We start from the raw sequence: 15,832 nt of genomic DNA, 5'->3' as shown, positions 1-15,832 counted from the left end.
ACACACACACACACACACACACACACACACACACACACACACACACATGGGGCATTTCAAGGCTTTGGGCAGAGAAGAGAGGACTCCCAGCCTCATCTCTATCCAGAGACCTGAAAGTGTGCGTCTTTAGTCCCCTCTAGTGGCCAAAGGCAACCTAGCTGGCTGGCACGCCAAAGCTCTAGGGAACAGAACAGAGGTGCAGCCAGCTTCAAATGCTCAATCCTCATTCAGAGAGACAAACAGGAAGATGGAGAAAACAGGGACAGGAGCATACCACAGAGGGCCTCTGAAAGACTCTACCTAGCAGGAAGTTAAAGCAGATGCTAAGACTCACAGCCAAACTTTGGGCAGAGTACAAGGAATCTTATGAAAGAAGGGGGAGATAGAAAGACCTGAAAGTGTCTGGAGCTCCACAAGGAGAGCAACAGAACCAAAAAATCTGGGCCTAGGGGTCTTTTCTGAGATTGATACTCCAACCAAGGACCATTCATGGAGATAACCTAGAACCCCTGCACAGATGTAGCCCATGGCATCTCAGTGTCCAAATGGGTATCCTAGTAAGGGGGACAGGAGCTGTCTCTGACATGAACTCAATGGCTGGCTCTTTGATCACCTCCCCCTGAGGGGGTTGGGAGACAGCCTTACCAGGCCAGGAGGAAGACAATGCAGCCAGTCCTGATGAGACCTGATAGGCTACAGTCATATGGAAGGGGAGGACCAACCCCTATGTGGACTGGGGAAAGGGCATGAGAGGAGAAGAGGGAGGGAGGGAGGATGGAATTGGGAGAGGATGAGGGAGAGGGCTACAGCTGGAATACAAAGTGAATAAATTGTAATACATTTTTTAAAAAATTTTAAAAATACCACCACGACTGGACTTGCTGAAGGACCTTCAATAGCTCAGGAGGGAACTCCAAGAACAGACCAGTAGGATGGCAGGAAAATAGGACACTAGCATTAGTGACATTAGATAGAAAAATGCAGGGGAAGAGAGAGGAGGGAAAAGGAGGGGAGGGGAGAGAAAGGGGAGAGAGGGGCTTAATTTTATAGACAACATCTATACCACAGAGGAAACGTTCAGGGAAATGAAGACACGGCCCAGGGAATGGAGGCGATCTTTGACAACTCTTCATCAGACCACGGATTGGTATCTAAAATCTAGAAGAAATCCAAAGATTAAATTTAAAAAAAAAAGGCAAATGGGCAAATGAACTCAAAAGATGAAGTAGAAATGGCGTTAAGCACTGAGAAAATGTCAAGCATCCTCGGGCACTGGAGGGATTCCAGTCACTCCCAGAGGTAAATGACAGTGGCTGAGAGATGAGTCACGACCCCTTTGGCATAGCTCTGTCTCTAAAAATATTTGCATTAATATTCATAACAGTAGCAAAATTGCAGCTCTGAAGTAGCAACAAAATAATTTTATGGTTGAGGGTTACCACAACACGAGGAACTGTTTTAAAAAGTCGCAGCATTGGGAAGGAAAGTCAAGAACCGTGGGCTAAGAGTGCTGGCTGCTCTTGCAGAGGACCAGGGGTTGGCTCCCCGCACCCTCACGGTGGCTCACAGCCACCTGTGACTCCAGTTCCCAGGGATCCTGTGCCTTCTGGCCTCTGTGGAGACCTGCGTGTATGTGGTATACCTAAACTCACAAAGGCAGAGATCCATACACAGAACTAAAAACAAACAGATAAATAATCTTCAAGCACTACACTATGGTGGCTGGAGAGATGGCTCATCAGGTAAGAGCACTAGTTGATCTTCCGGAGGTCCTGAGTTCAATTCCCAGCAGCCATTGGTGGCTCAAAACCATCTGTAATATAATCTAATGCCCTATTCCAGTGTGCATGAAGACAACATACTCCCGTACATAAAACAAGCAGATAACTATTTTTAGAACACTACACCGATTCATCTCACCCTAATCGGAAGGCCTCTAGAAAACAGTAATTAACAAATTCTGCTGAGGGGACGGAGAAAGGGGGGCCCTTTCATCCACTGCTTGTGGAAGTGCAAACTGCTGCAGCTACTGCAGAAACCGCTGTGGAGGTTTCCCCGAATTTGAAAGTAGAACAGCCATGGTTTCCAGCTACACCATTCTGGGCGTTTACTAACGGAGTCCAAGTCAGTGTCGCTCAGAGACACCTGCACACCCATGCTTGCAGCTTCACTGCACACAACAAAGGGACACGGAGCAGCCTTCATGTCTATTATGAGACAAGAGGATGTACATGATGTAAGTAAAAAAGAATGACGTTATGTCATTTACAGGAAAATGGATGGAACTGGATATCATGTTCGGTGCAATAAGCCAGACTCAGAAAGAACAAATGTTTTCCCTCAGATCTATCATCTATCTACCAATCATCTATTATCATTGATCATCTGTTATTTGCCCATCATCTATTCACTTATCAATACTTATCATCTACTTATCTATTATCCAGCCCATTATCTATACATCAATCATCTATCTGTACTTTATCATCAATCAACCAGCTGTTTAACTATCGTCTATCATCTCTCCCCTTATCTATCACCCGTCCGCCAATATCTATCATTTATCTAACATTCAACTACCTATTCATCTATGTATCAGTCAGTGCTATCCTCATGCCTCTAAAGTAGAAGAGGGCTCATCATAGGGAGGAAGGGCTAAGGGTAAAACGAGAGGGTAACTCAGGGCATGAAAACAAGTTATCACCATTGTCATTTATTGGCAGAATCTGGACATGAAAGCAAAGAAGAGCTCTCAAGGGGTAAAGAGGGACCAGAGAGAGGGGGGAGAAAGGTTGGGGAGGGTAACAAAGCACAATCATATATAATCTACAGTTAAAAACAGAGTCATATATCTAGTGATACATGCTTGACAACTAAAAAGCCAGAACAGACACATAGTGCCCCGCTGAGAACTGAGATAGGCTGCTGAGCACATCTGTCCATAAGAATGCATAAGCTTCAAACCCCCTCTTCGCTTTGTTTCCAGCTGTGAAATGAGGTCTACTGACTGCTGCAGTAAAGGTAGGAGAGTGCACAGCATGAGGCCTGGAAGTGCTCCAGCTTGTTGGAGATGTGAGCAAGACCTTCTCCTATCTGTGATTGACAGATGACAGGTCCAGCTGACAAGCCCAAAACAGACAGATAGACAGACAGCCATGGCTGCTGTGAGGTCCTGACTGCATTCATGCATTAAGCCAAGCTCCTGCCTACATTTTCTTTTCTCTTTTATTCCTTTTCTTTTCTTTTCTTTTCTTTTCTTTTCTTTTCTTTTCTTTTCTTTTCTTTTCTTTTCTTTTCTTTTCCCTCTCTCCCCCTTTCCCTTCCCTTCCTTCCCTCCTCCTTCTCTCCTCTTCCTTACCTCCCTATTCCTCTCCTTCCCTTCTTTCACTTCCCAAAGAGCGTCTCTAACCATGGGGGATGGCATGCCTCTAAGCATGCCTGCTGGGCTCATCAGTTGTCCTGACTTGTGCTCCCATCCTTTCAGGACTGGATCTGCAGTGGGATCCAATGCCAGTGGCCTCTACATGCTGGAGTGGGGGGATGGATTAGTTCTCTCTGCCTGTCTGTCTCTGCCTGTATTTTCCTAGAATGTCTCCCAAATAAACTACTTGAACCTGTTGGGTCCCTTCAGCTAAGACACCGTGGGGCAAGTTCCTGGGACCAGAGGAGCTACATTCTGGGCAAATCTCATTCAAATATCAAGAAAGTACACAGGAGGTACTTTCTTGCTGGTTTCTGGGGATCTGAAACTGCATAGGTGTGTGACAGACCGGGGAGGAGGGAAACGTGTTCAGTTCATGACCTTTAAAAAATCGAACGCCACACTGGATGAGGTGGCACACGCCTGCAATCCCAGCACTCAGGGAGGCTGAGGCAGGTGGATCTCTGTGAGTTTGAGGCCAGCCTGGTCTACAAAGTGAGTTCAAGACAGCCAATGCTACACAGAGAAAACCTGTCTTGAAAAACAAAACAAAACAAACAAACAAACAAACAAACAAAAAGCACGCCATGGCACTAGGGAGGTGGCTCAGCAGTTAAGGGCACTGGCTGCTCTTGCAGAAGACCCAGGTGTGATTCCCAGCACCCACATGGCAGTTCACAAGTCTCTGTAACCCCAGTTCCAAAAGCCATCTTCTGGCCCTCAAAAGCACTTCACATACACAGTGTACTTACAGACAAACACAGTTGTGCAGGAGCTGCTGTATTTGTGGACTCACACACAGAGAGAAATAAGAATAAATCTTTTTTGAGTTAGAATACAAGGTCATAGTTTCCTTGCAGCTTTTCATACGTCTTTGTCTGATCTTCCTGCTCCACTGTTCTCCCTCCCCCATCTCTGTGCCCCAGCTGTCCAGCCTCAGTTGTACCTTTCTGCCTGCAGTATTCCACTTTCAGGACTTCTAAAAAGACAAGCTGCTTCCATAACTAGGTGTTGTGGCACACTTCTGTGACCTCAGCATTCGGAAGCAAGAGCATCAGGAGGTCAAGGGTAGCTTTGGCTAGATAGTAGACTCAAGGCCAGCCTGGGCTACATGGGACCCTGTCTCAAACAAACAATATGAAACAGCATCATCATCATCAACAACAAAGCAATTTCTGCTATTAAAAACCTGAACATAAGTTTCTCCAGACAGCAGCTATATAACAACTCTAACGCAATGCTACACAGACACACACCAAGCTACTCACGTCAGTGCCATTAGCTGGTCTAGACGTTCTGTTCTGAAAGACTAAGCCTATACAGCCCCAGGGCTGAGTAGGTGACACGGTGCATAAGGACGCTTGCTATGAAAGCATGAGGGTCTAAGTTCTAACCCACATCAAAAATCAGGCACATCCCCAGTGCTGTTGCTCCAGAGACCGGAGGTCGGCTGGGCTTGCCAGCCCCCAGCCTAGCTCCAAGCTCTGAGAGAGACCCTGTCTCAAGGAATGAAGTGGAGGGTGGCAGAGCAGGGCACACAGTATCCTCCTCTGGCCTCCAGAGGGTGGTGCCCTTTCCCACCCGCCAACACACAGGTGCAGAGACTCAAAAAAAAAAAAAAAAAAAAAAAAACCAAACAAACAATAAAAGAACTAGAAACTGTGGGCTAGAACACAGAAGCTGTTGTGTCTCAAACCTTCCATTTTAGAGCTGTAACAACTAAATAATAAGCACCTATTCTGGTATGTTTATAGTTAAATTATTTTATTTGGCTTTCATGGAGTGCCAATGTTCCCTCTGTTAAAGTTTTCTGTTACCAAATATTTACATAAGGCAGAGTTCATTTAACTTACTATCTGACTATGCGATCATCTCATATTTGTAATAACAAACTGGAAGTATATTTTATGTTTTTAAGAAAGAATATGATCCTATCACCAAAGCTGAGTTCATTTAACATATAATCAGATATATGATCTGCTTGTGTTTATAGTAATAAGCTGTGCGCATATTATATCTATATTAAAATCATTCTGAAGTATTGACTGCTATCCCATCAGAGAAACATTGCTTATCTTTTAGACAATCAAATCACAACTCTTTTCTCTTAGCTGACTCCAAAGCAGCTTTTTGTAAGTGATCACATGACCCTAGTTTTTATATTTTTGTCTGTACTAAATTCAAGTGAGTTTCTTTCTGGACCATGAGCTGCTTCCACAGGCTTTAGATAAATGCAGTTTATTTAGTGAATAGCAATTGCTTAAAATAATGGCTTTCAGTGTGTCATTTTCAGACATGTACATAAGATATATATGTTTTGTTTTGTTTTGTTTTTTAATGAGGCAGGGTCTCATTATGCAGCCCTGGCTGTCCTGGAACTTGCTCTGTAGACCAGGCTGGCCTTGAACTCTTAGAGATTCTCCTGCCTGTGCCTCCAAGTGCCGGGATTATAGGTGTGCACCACCATGCCTACCTCCACTTCTCACGAGGCTGGCCCTACGTGATTTATGGTGCAGGGAGCACCCCTATTCTGTCACGGGAGCATCTTCATTGTGCTGCACCTCTGCACATTCCTTGAGGCTTGCCTCTTTGGACATCCTTTGGAAGAAGGAAGTGGAAGGAGGACCAGAGAGAAAACCCAGGAAAAGAACGGGCATGTGCTGAGGAAGTGGTGTGCCAAAGGAGGGAAATCTAAGCAGAAATCCTAGCTACCTACGTTTTGTTTTTTCTCTCCTAAATTTTATTTTTAATTATGTGCGTGTCTGCGTGGGTGTGTGCATGTTAGTGTAGTGTGCATGCAGGCCAGAAGAGGGTGCTGGATCCCCCAAAGAGAGAGTTACAGGTAGTCATGAGCCACTGTGTGGGTGCTGGGAATAGAACCCAGGTCCTCTGGAAGAGCAGCCATTGCTCGCAACTGCTGGGCCATCTCTCGAGTCTCAAATATAATTTTAAAATGTGAGCAAAATCCTTCCTTCCTTGAAATAACTGAAACACAGTAATGATTAAAAGTATAAAACAGAAGCCAGGCGTGGGTGGTGCATGCCTTTAGTCCAAGCACTCACGGAAACAGAGGCAGGCAGATCTCTGAGTTCAAGGCCAGCCTGGTCTACCAAGTGTGCCTAGGACAGCCAAGGCTACACAGAGAAATCTTGTCTCAAAAAAAAAAAAAAAAAGTATAAAACAGAGAGCCAGTAAAATGGCCCAGTAGTAGAGGGTACTTGCCACCAGGCCTGGCAACTCCTGGGCCTACATAGTGGAAGGAATGAGCCGATTACTTAAAGGTGAGAGGTTCTCTGACCTCCACATGTGTGCCATGGCACATGGGTCACCCACATGTACACACATACAAACACACGAATAAATATAGTAAATAAATGAATACATAAGTAAAGTCTAGTAAGTGGGGCCTGGTGGTGCATGCCTAGAATCCCAGCATGCAGGAAGCTAAGGCAGGGGGATTGCATTCTCCAGGATAGCTTAGGGTACATAGGGAGACCCTGTCTCAAAACCAGTAACAAAGTATACAACCCGCTTGCTGACATGAGGAGGCCTCTACACTGTTTTCTTGTGCCTTTGTGAATCAGTCCACAGCACAGGGCCCAGCTGTAGCAGCATCAACATAGCAGGAGTTTTGCTCTGTGGCAGCTGTGACGTCCTTAGTCATGTCTCAGCTCCTGTGGTGGAGAACCTTCATGGACAGCCGGACAGGAGTTAAGAGTCACCTAGGAGACGATACAAGACCCATATCCAGAATGCCTGTGAGGACAGAAAGGATTAGCTGAGCAAGGAGAAAGACTCGCCCTTATTGTGGCTGTACTGTCGTCTGCCTTCTATCAGCGTGATAAACACCGCGACAAAAACAACCTCTGGGAGGAGAGAATTCATTTTAGCTCACGGGGTCACAGCCCACAAGTCAGGGCAGAAGCTTGAAGCAGAAACAGAAGAGGAGGCTGGAGAGCCAGCTCAGCGTTTAAGAGCACTCGCCTGCTCTTTCAGAGGATCTGGGTTCGGTTCTCAGCACCTACATGGTGGCTAACTCCAGCTCCAGTACCTGTGACCTCTCCTGGCCAGTGTGAACATCGGGCACACATGTGCCGTACTGGCATATATGCAGGTGAAACACCTATGCACATGAAATAAAAAATAAATAAATCTTGGGGGCTGGAGAGATGGCTCAGAGGTTAAGAGCGCTGGCTGTTCTTCCAAAGGTCCTGAGTTCAATTCCCAGCAACCATATGGTGGCTCATAACCATCTGTAAAGAGACCTGGAGCGTGCTTCTGGTGTGTAGGCCTACATGCAGGAAGAGTACTGTATAAATAATAAATAAATAAGTCTTTAAAAATAAATAAATAAATAAATCTTAAAAGAAAAACAATCCATAGAGGGCCGGCTGTAGTGGTGAACACCTTTGATCCCAGCACTCAGGAGGCAGAGGCAGGTGGAGTTGGAGGCCAGCCTGATCTACAGAGATAGATAGCCAGGGCTACCCAGAGAAACCCTGTCTTGAAACAAAACAAAACAAGTTGGTACCACCCCATGGCCTGGAACATGGATAGAATTGAGGGTGGGGGGGGAATGAATATGCTGTAGGTTCTCACTGGCCCCTCTCTCTGCCTCCTGGGCCAACGGCTGCCTTGGGGTACGATCCCACTCACCACCCCCTGTGCTGGAACAAGCTGAGGTCTTCAGGAGCCAGGAGCCCAATTCGCCCTCTCCTCCTTCTAGCTCCCTTGTAAGACAGTTGCCTCCACCGTAACTTCAGGGATATGCTGATCCACCTATCGCTGACCACAGTGTCATCACATGCCTTGGGGCTACATCGCCATCCCGTGAGCATGCGAGGACATTAAAACAGAGAGGAGAAGTCCCTCTGCACTCATAAGCGTCACCGTGTGGTTCTGTCCTCGAACACCATGCAGTCAGGGCCAGCTGAGCAGACCCTCCTCACCTGGGCACATGAATGCAACGTGAGTGTACGTATTTGTGTTATATTTGTTTACTAAAAGTTGTGTGACTGTATGTCCCTGTGCCACCACGCCCACACAGAGGCCAAAGGACAATTTTAGAGAATTGATTCTTTCCACAGAGAGGCCCAGGACACTGAACTAGGGTCATCAGGCTCGGCAGTAGGTGCCTTTACCTACTGAGCCATTTCCCTGGGCTCCACGTGTGTGTAAGTTGGGGTGAACACAGGGTTTCTCTGTATAGCCCTGGCTATCCTGGAACTCCAGGCTGGCCTTGAACTCAGAGATCTTCCTGCCTCTGCCTCCGGAGTGCTGGGGCTAAAGGTGTGTGTCACCACTGCCCAGCTCATTCATGTGTCTTTTCACAGTCAGCTCTCATGCTAGCCCAGGCCCCAGGAAAGTGACATATGGATTTGACACTCAGCAACTCTGCTGACACCCTGTGTTTCTCTTTTCATCTCCGTTGAAGGAATTTAATTTTCTCAGGCATGTCCCTTTTTGCCACCAGGAAACCACAAGGTGACAGAACCTTGGCAGATCTGCCTGAAGGCTCCAGTAGCTGTGACTGGGTTCAGCCGGATACCACAAAGGGCAGGGAAGTCCTGAAAGTCAGGTACGGCAGGCATCTGATGTTGGCCTCGTGCCAGAGCAACTTGTCAGGGCTCAGGGCCCCGTGGCTGACTCCCATCTACTCCCGTCTTCCAGATTTACCCAGCTATCCATCATCGCTCTTGTCATTTACTGTCTCTCCCTGTTCACAGCATTTTTACCTACTTGTCGATTGTGAACACACCCGCCCCGCTCCAAACCAGATCAATCATTCCAGAATTACATAATCCATGGCTGACAGAGGCATTCTGGGCGCCTTATCACGCTGTCTGAAAACCTCGGGCATTCTGCCGTTCCGAGGTGGTTTTCTAGGTTAGGGTGACCGTCCCAGCCTGTAAACTCTAAACTCCTGCTTCGATATGGGATACAGAGACAGGAGAGACCCTAGAAGCTTCTGGGCCAGCTAGTGTAGCATTCACAGCAGGCAAGAGCAAACAACCCTGTCTCAGACAGGGGAAGGTGAGGACATACACTGGAGTTGTCCTCTGACTTCCACATAGCACTGTGGCATGAATTCATCCTCTCTGTGTGTCTCTCTGTCTCTCTCTACACACACACACACACACACACACACACACACACACACACATTCCACTCAGGAGTTGGAGGATCAGGAGTTTAAGGTCATTGTTGACTATGTATGGAGTCCAAGGCTAGCCTGGGCTACATGAGACCCTGTGTGATGCAACCAGCATCTTGACTTCCAGCAACTGGAACTAGAAATGATCTTGGAGGAAAGTCCTTCCTTTTGAAAAAAAGATTTATAGAAAGGCTATGGTCTACAGGCTAAACCAAACTGTGCAAATTTGCTACCTCTGTAGGTAAAATATATCCAAACACCGGCAACCTCAGGTGGCTTGTCCTGAATTAAGTTTTTACAGGTTGGGAGAAAGTGATAGAAGAGTAGAGAAACGAGAAGCTGTGTGTCTTGATAGCTGGGGAAAGCTGTTCTGCTGTGACTATTTCACTCAGTGTCTGCTCTCCTGCCACCTCCTAACCCCCCCCAAAGTTGCTCCCCTACCCCACTGAGCAGCTGCAGGAAACCTGCCATTCAAACCCCAAGAAAGGAAAGACCTGGGCCTTTAAGAGTGTGACAGCTAGATGTATGTCATCATAACTGACCCCAAGTAAATAGTGGAGTTTAGTTGGTGGTCTGCACTGCATCTTCTTAAAAAAAAAAAATCACACGGAAAGTTGTGTGTGAGTTCTGGCTTTGTGACCCTGGAACCCCCGTTGTAGAGCAGGCTGGCTTCAAACTCACAGAGATCCACCTGCCTCCGCCTGCCAAGTGCTGAGATTAAAAGCATGTGCCACCATGCCCGGCACACTCAGCTCATTTATTTAAGATGGGTGTGGAACAAACTGATCCTTGATCCTCCTGTGAACTTTTGCTTTTTCTTCTACATCACGGGGTGAAAGCTTCAGAACTCCACCAAGGGCTGTTGAGAGGGTTCACTAAGTTAATGAATGACGCAGCTAACAGGAAGTGCTCAGCATAAGCTGGTCAATCTTTCACCCAGCTGTATCGGAAGCCACAGCCCAGAGCTCACGTACATCTGTCAGTTACTCCTTGAGCAACTCCACAATGCACAGAGGCTCTCACTGCTCTGTGAAGATGATGCATTCAGAAAGATTCAGCCACCTACATGCCGTCCATCACACAGCAAGAGGACCAGCTAGCCATTGGCTCGTGGGTGAGGGTTTGGTTTCCTTGAAAGATGAGTATTGTTTCATTGTCTTCGTGACTCTGAGGGCCACCCCAGAGACACTTGCACTGTTTCTCCTGTCTAGACACACTGGCAGATTTTCTGTTTAGACTAGTGGATCTCAATCTTTCTACGCTGCAGCCCTTTAGTACAGGTCTTTATGTTGTGGTGACCCCTCAATCATAAATTACTTTTGTTACTACTTCATAACTATGATTTTGCCACTGTTATGAACTGTAAGGTAAACCTTTGTGTTTTCTGATGGTCTTAGACAACCCCTGTGAAAAGGCCACTCGATACCCTTCCAAGAGGTGGTGGCCCAAAGGTTGAGAACCTCTGTGTTGCCTGGCTGCAAGATAACACTTGGACTTACCTCTCTCTGTCTGTCTGTCTGTCTCTCTGTGTATGTGTCTCTCCCTCTCTCTGTCTCTATCTGTTTTTCTGTGTCTGTTTCTCTCCTGTCTAGACACACTGCCAAGTTTTCTCTTAAAGCAGTGGTTCTCAACCTTCTTTCTCTCTGTCTTTCTGTCTCTGTCTGTGTCTCTGTGTCTCTGTCTCTGTCTCTCTCTCACTCTCACATCTGTGACAGTGCCGGGGATGGATCCCAGAGTCTAACACGTTAGACAGAGCTCTTAGCTGAACCCTGCCCTCAGTGTATTTCTAACTTTGTATTTTTACTTTTTTCTGACTGGCGAGCAAAATATTTTAAAAGGAGCCGGGTGTGGTGGTGCACACCTGTAATTCCAGCACTCTGGGAGGCAGAGGCAGGCGGATCTCTGTGTGTTCGAGGACAGCCTGTTCCATAAAGCAAGCCCAGGACAGCCACGGCTACACAGAGAAACCTTGTCTCAAAAAAAAAAAAAAAAAAAAAAGTAAGTAAATAAATAAATTGCAAAATTTTAAAGAAGTCGGCAGCTAAATGAAAAGAAGGCTGTCTCCACTGTTTCCATAGCCCCATGAGAGAGCGTCCGGAGTGTTCTAGGGAAGGGGAGTTTTAGTAATCATTGCCACCCACCTGCTCTCCGTGGACAGGTAAGAATAACTCTCTATGGCCTCTTGAATAACGTTTTAAGTCTTTAGTTAGTTCCGTTTTATGAAACTTATTTTCGGAAGCGTTGGCTCCACCCAAGTGAGGTTACTCCCCACTTGCTTGTGCAAGCACCGGGCCAGGACTGTCATTAACGGAGGCTGCATTGCCCACTGCAGTCACAAAAACAGGAGCAAATCTCCTGCCTCGACCCCCCACCACCACTTCTCACACCTGCAAAATTACAACTCAGGAACTAGGAACTCTTAAACTGTGGAGAACCACCCACACACCAAGCCTGCTTCTTACGCCTACCTGTTGGGCGGCCACCCCTGCTTCCCCACCTCACCATTACTCGGGGACAGAATGGGATAAAAACTCCATGTGTGCCATCTAATTCTAAGATGTACCCTGTAGCGTTAGAAAGGAAATCTGGTCTCCTGCCATCAAAACCTTCCAGTCAGTAGAATGCCACATTCCCCGTTTTATATGTGGTTTTTAATTTTTTTGAAACTTCCTTCAGTGCATATTTTTATAGAGTTGGGGTCTGGTTATATACACATCTGTGTGTATGTATACACACATATATAGAATTCATTGCGGTCATACATGTGCCTATAACTTTAATTGACATAATTATAGATTTAGACGTTCAGCGTGATAATCGGATACCCATATGCAGCATGTATGGACGGAGTCAGATGGACAGGGGTTCTTTGTCCTAGGAAGCTTTGATTTCTTCTTTACTGTTTATTTTGAGATTCGTGATAAACTATTATAAGTTTAACCTGGTGGAATAGACGTGTGGCTGCAACAGTGGGGAGCCTGAGACAGAAGGACTGTGAGTTCAAAATGCCCAAATGAATAAGCAGTGAAACTAAAAATGTAAATCAAGTGGAGCTTTGTTTTGTTTTTGTTGTTTGATGGGTTTTTTGTTTTGTTTGTTTGTTGTTTGCTTTTCGAGACAGGGTTTCTTTGTGTAGCCTTGGTGGGTTTTTTTTTCTTTTTATTTTTTGAGATAGGATCTCTTTATATAGCCCTGGCTGTCCTGGAACTCACTCTGTAGACCAGGCTTCCCTGGAACTTACAAAGATCCACCTGCCTCTGCCTTCAGAGTGCTGGGGTCACAGGCACTCATCATTGTGCCTGTCTGGGGAAGTTTTCTACTTAAAACTTCTATTTTGTAACAGAAGATGCTGTGGACACCATCACTCTGTGATGATGATATAGAACCTCCAGCAGGCTACCATGAGCACCAACTGGCAGACTGTTTCCGTGAACCGATGAGCGTTGTCACAGAGTCAGACTGTTGAAGGCCAGCAATGGCTCAGTGGGTCAAGGTCTTTGCCACCATGCCGGGAGGCCTGAGTCCCATCCCTGGGAGAGAAGAGACTCTTCCCAGCCTTCCTCTGCTCTCCATGTGCATGCCTCAGCACGCAGGCACATGCCTACACACAGACACACACAAACACACAGACACAGATACATGCACATGAAGACACACACTTGTACACACACACAGGCACATACACAGATACACAGACAGACACACACACAGATGTACACACAGGCACACATGCACAGACACAAACGCATACAGACATACATATACAGATATACAAATACACACACGAATGAATGAATGAATGAATGAATGAATGAATGAATGGATAATAAAAAGTGTAATTTAAATATTAAAAAAAAAACAGGCTGGAGAGATGGCTTGATGGTTAAGAGTTCTCCAGAGGACTGAGATTCAGCTCCCAGCAGCCAAATGGCAACGTACAACCATTCACAACCTTAGTACCTGGAGCTCTGATAATCACATCAAGCATCCATCATCACTGCATGCATCTGGTACACAGACAAACATGCGAGCAAAAATACCCATACATGGAACATTTGAAAAAACACACTTTTCAAATTCTAAATCGTGTGCACTCTCGTGCGCACGGGTGTTCACACACACATGTGCACACGCACAGACAGACAAACACACACACACACACACACACCCCTTTGGTTTATTGTGGTGACACAAGCTTGGAATCCCAGCACTCAGGAGGTGGAGGCAGGCAGATCCCGAGGCCAGCCTGGTCTACAGAGTGAGTTCCAGGGCAGCCAGGGCTACACAGAGAAACCCAAAACTAAATAAATAAAATCAAATCTTATCTTTAAAAGTTGTGTTTTTGGTCTTTTTTTTTTGCAACAGCTTTTTCATTTTTAATATTTTAGGTTATTTATTTATTTTCCGTGTATGAGTGCTTTGTTCACTCGCACGCCTGGTGACAGTGTTACTAGGTTGCCTGGGATGGCTTGAAGCTAGCAACCTTCCCGGCATCTTCCTCAAGGACACACAATAGGATCAAATTCAAGGATGCTGTGTGTGGAAAGGAAAAACTCATGAGTGCAGTTGTCTGTGTGTGTGTGTGTGCGTGCACACGTATGTATTTGTGCATGCATGTATGTTCACATGTGTGTGCACAAGCATGTGTGTTTGCGTGTATGTATGTGCATGTTTGGTCACATGTGTGCGCATGTGGGTATGTTCACATGTGTGTGACTAGATGTGCCTACATGTGCACAGAAGGCAGATGGGAACACCAGGTGCCCTGTCCCATCCCTGTCTACCTTACGACTTTGAGACAAGGCCTCTTGCAAATCTGGAGCTAGACTAGCAAGCCCCAAGGATGGTCTTGTCTCCACCCACTCGCAGCCCTGGGGCGACCAGCACTACCAAGCTCAGGCCTTACGGCTGTGCAGCAAGCCAGCTCTAGCCCACTGAGCCAGCTCTCCTCCCTTCGGGGCATTCCTGCTGGTGAGGGTGGCACCTTCGGACAGAGCTATGTCAGTGACAGCATAAACCGCAGGACTGAAAGTTTGGGACTGGACTTCTCCCCAGAAGACTCTGCCCGCTGGGCCCTGCAACAGAGGGTCAGCTAGTCCCAGGAACTTCTTCCGACGAGTCTCGCCTCACAAGGAGCCGCCAGACAAAACATCCCTGTGGAACTGTATGCCCACCTGCCTTTCTCTTGGCTTTCTCTTTTCCAGTGTTTCCACCGTGGCGTGGCTTTGGCACTTAGGAAGACGCATCCCGTATTTACACAAACCTGTCATTGGACGCTGCCTCCCCTGATAGGCACCTGGAAGATGAAGGCTTCTGAGGGTCACAGAAAAATATGAGGTTTGCGGATATGGTGGGAGTTTCCGGGCACCGTGGTGGGTGAGGCTGATTCCTGGGCAGTGAACACAGGCTGGTGGATGGTGTGAGTGTTTACTCAAAGAGAAGCCTTTCTTTTTCAGGTGTAAAGTTTATACAGCTTCAGAGAATTATTTAAAATGAAATAAGACCTGTGTCCTGCCGTGCCTGTGGCGTCACCCTCAGCTCTGCCCAGCTATGAAAACGAAAAGCTGTGCCCACCTCCTCGATGTCCCCACCCCCACCAGCACCACCACCCACCTTCACATCTCCCCGAAACCCTGAATAAAGGGAAAAACCCTGCAAAAAGATGATTGTGTTGGAAAGGGCTCCATATTGCAGGCGCACGTGGTCTCCACTGAAGGATAAAGCGAAGCTAACTGTTCAGAGGTGTGAGCAAGTCTGAGGAGCCAGGGACATGGGCAGTAAGGCTCAGGACACCTGGGGTCAGGGACCTCATCTGCTCCATGTCCCTCTCCTGCGATGTGATAATGACATCCTCAACCTCCCCATTCACAAATAGACAAGGGACAAAAATATTTCCTAAGGTTCCTCCCAACTCTGCCCTGCTCAGAAGGGGATGATGGCAAGATGATTGGGTGAGGAGAGGAGCTTGCTGCCAAGACTAAGGATCAGAGTTCTGTGCCCTCGACACACAGTAGAAGGAAAGAACTGACTTCTGAAATTTGCCCTCTGACCTCTATTTATTCAACACAGCTGGTGCGCGCGCGCACACACACCTCAGATAGATAGATAGATAGATAGATAGATAGATAGATAGATAGATAGATAGATAGATAGATGACAGATGGATAGATGATTGATAAAAGACAGAAAGACAGACAGACACAGACAGAAAGATAGATAGATAGATAGATAGATAGATAGATAGATAGATAGATAGA

General features: G+C 46.6%; 1 long non-coding RNA gene across 2 annotated transcripts; it reads left to right on the top strand.

Annotated features, from left to right (window-relative positions):
- Positions 1-10,527: 10,527 nt before the first annotated feature.
- Positions 10,528-15,238, top strand: LOC129675710 (uncharacterized). Of its 2 annotated transcripts, none has more exons than XR_008719982.1 (3): positions 10,528-11,573; positions 14,780-14,912; positions 15,032-15,238. It is a non-coding gene; the product is annotated as an uncharacterized LOC129675710 (long non-coding RNA). The 2 variants fall into 2 exon arrangements; XR_008719983.1 differs by lacking the exon at positions 10,528-11,573 and adding an exon at positions 11,581-11,733.
- The last annotated feature ends 594 nt before the right edge of the window (positions 15,239-15,832 follow it).

Source organism: Psammomys obesus, unplaced genomic scaffold (genome assembly GCF_907164565.1).
Source record: "Psammomys obesus unplaced genomic scaffold, mPsaObe1.curated_primary_1811, whole genome shotgun sequence".
NCBI lineage: Eukaryota > Metazoa > Chordata > Mammalia > Rodentia > Muridae > Psammomys > Psammomys obesus.
The sequence above is the reverse complement of the archived record's forward strand: the minus strand, read 5'-3'. Positions and strand labels throughout refer to the sequence as shown.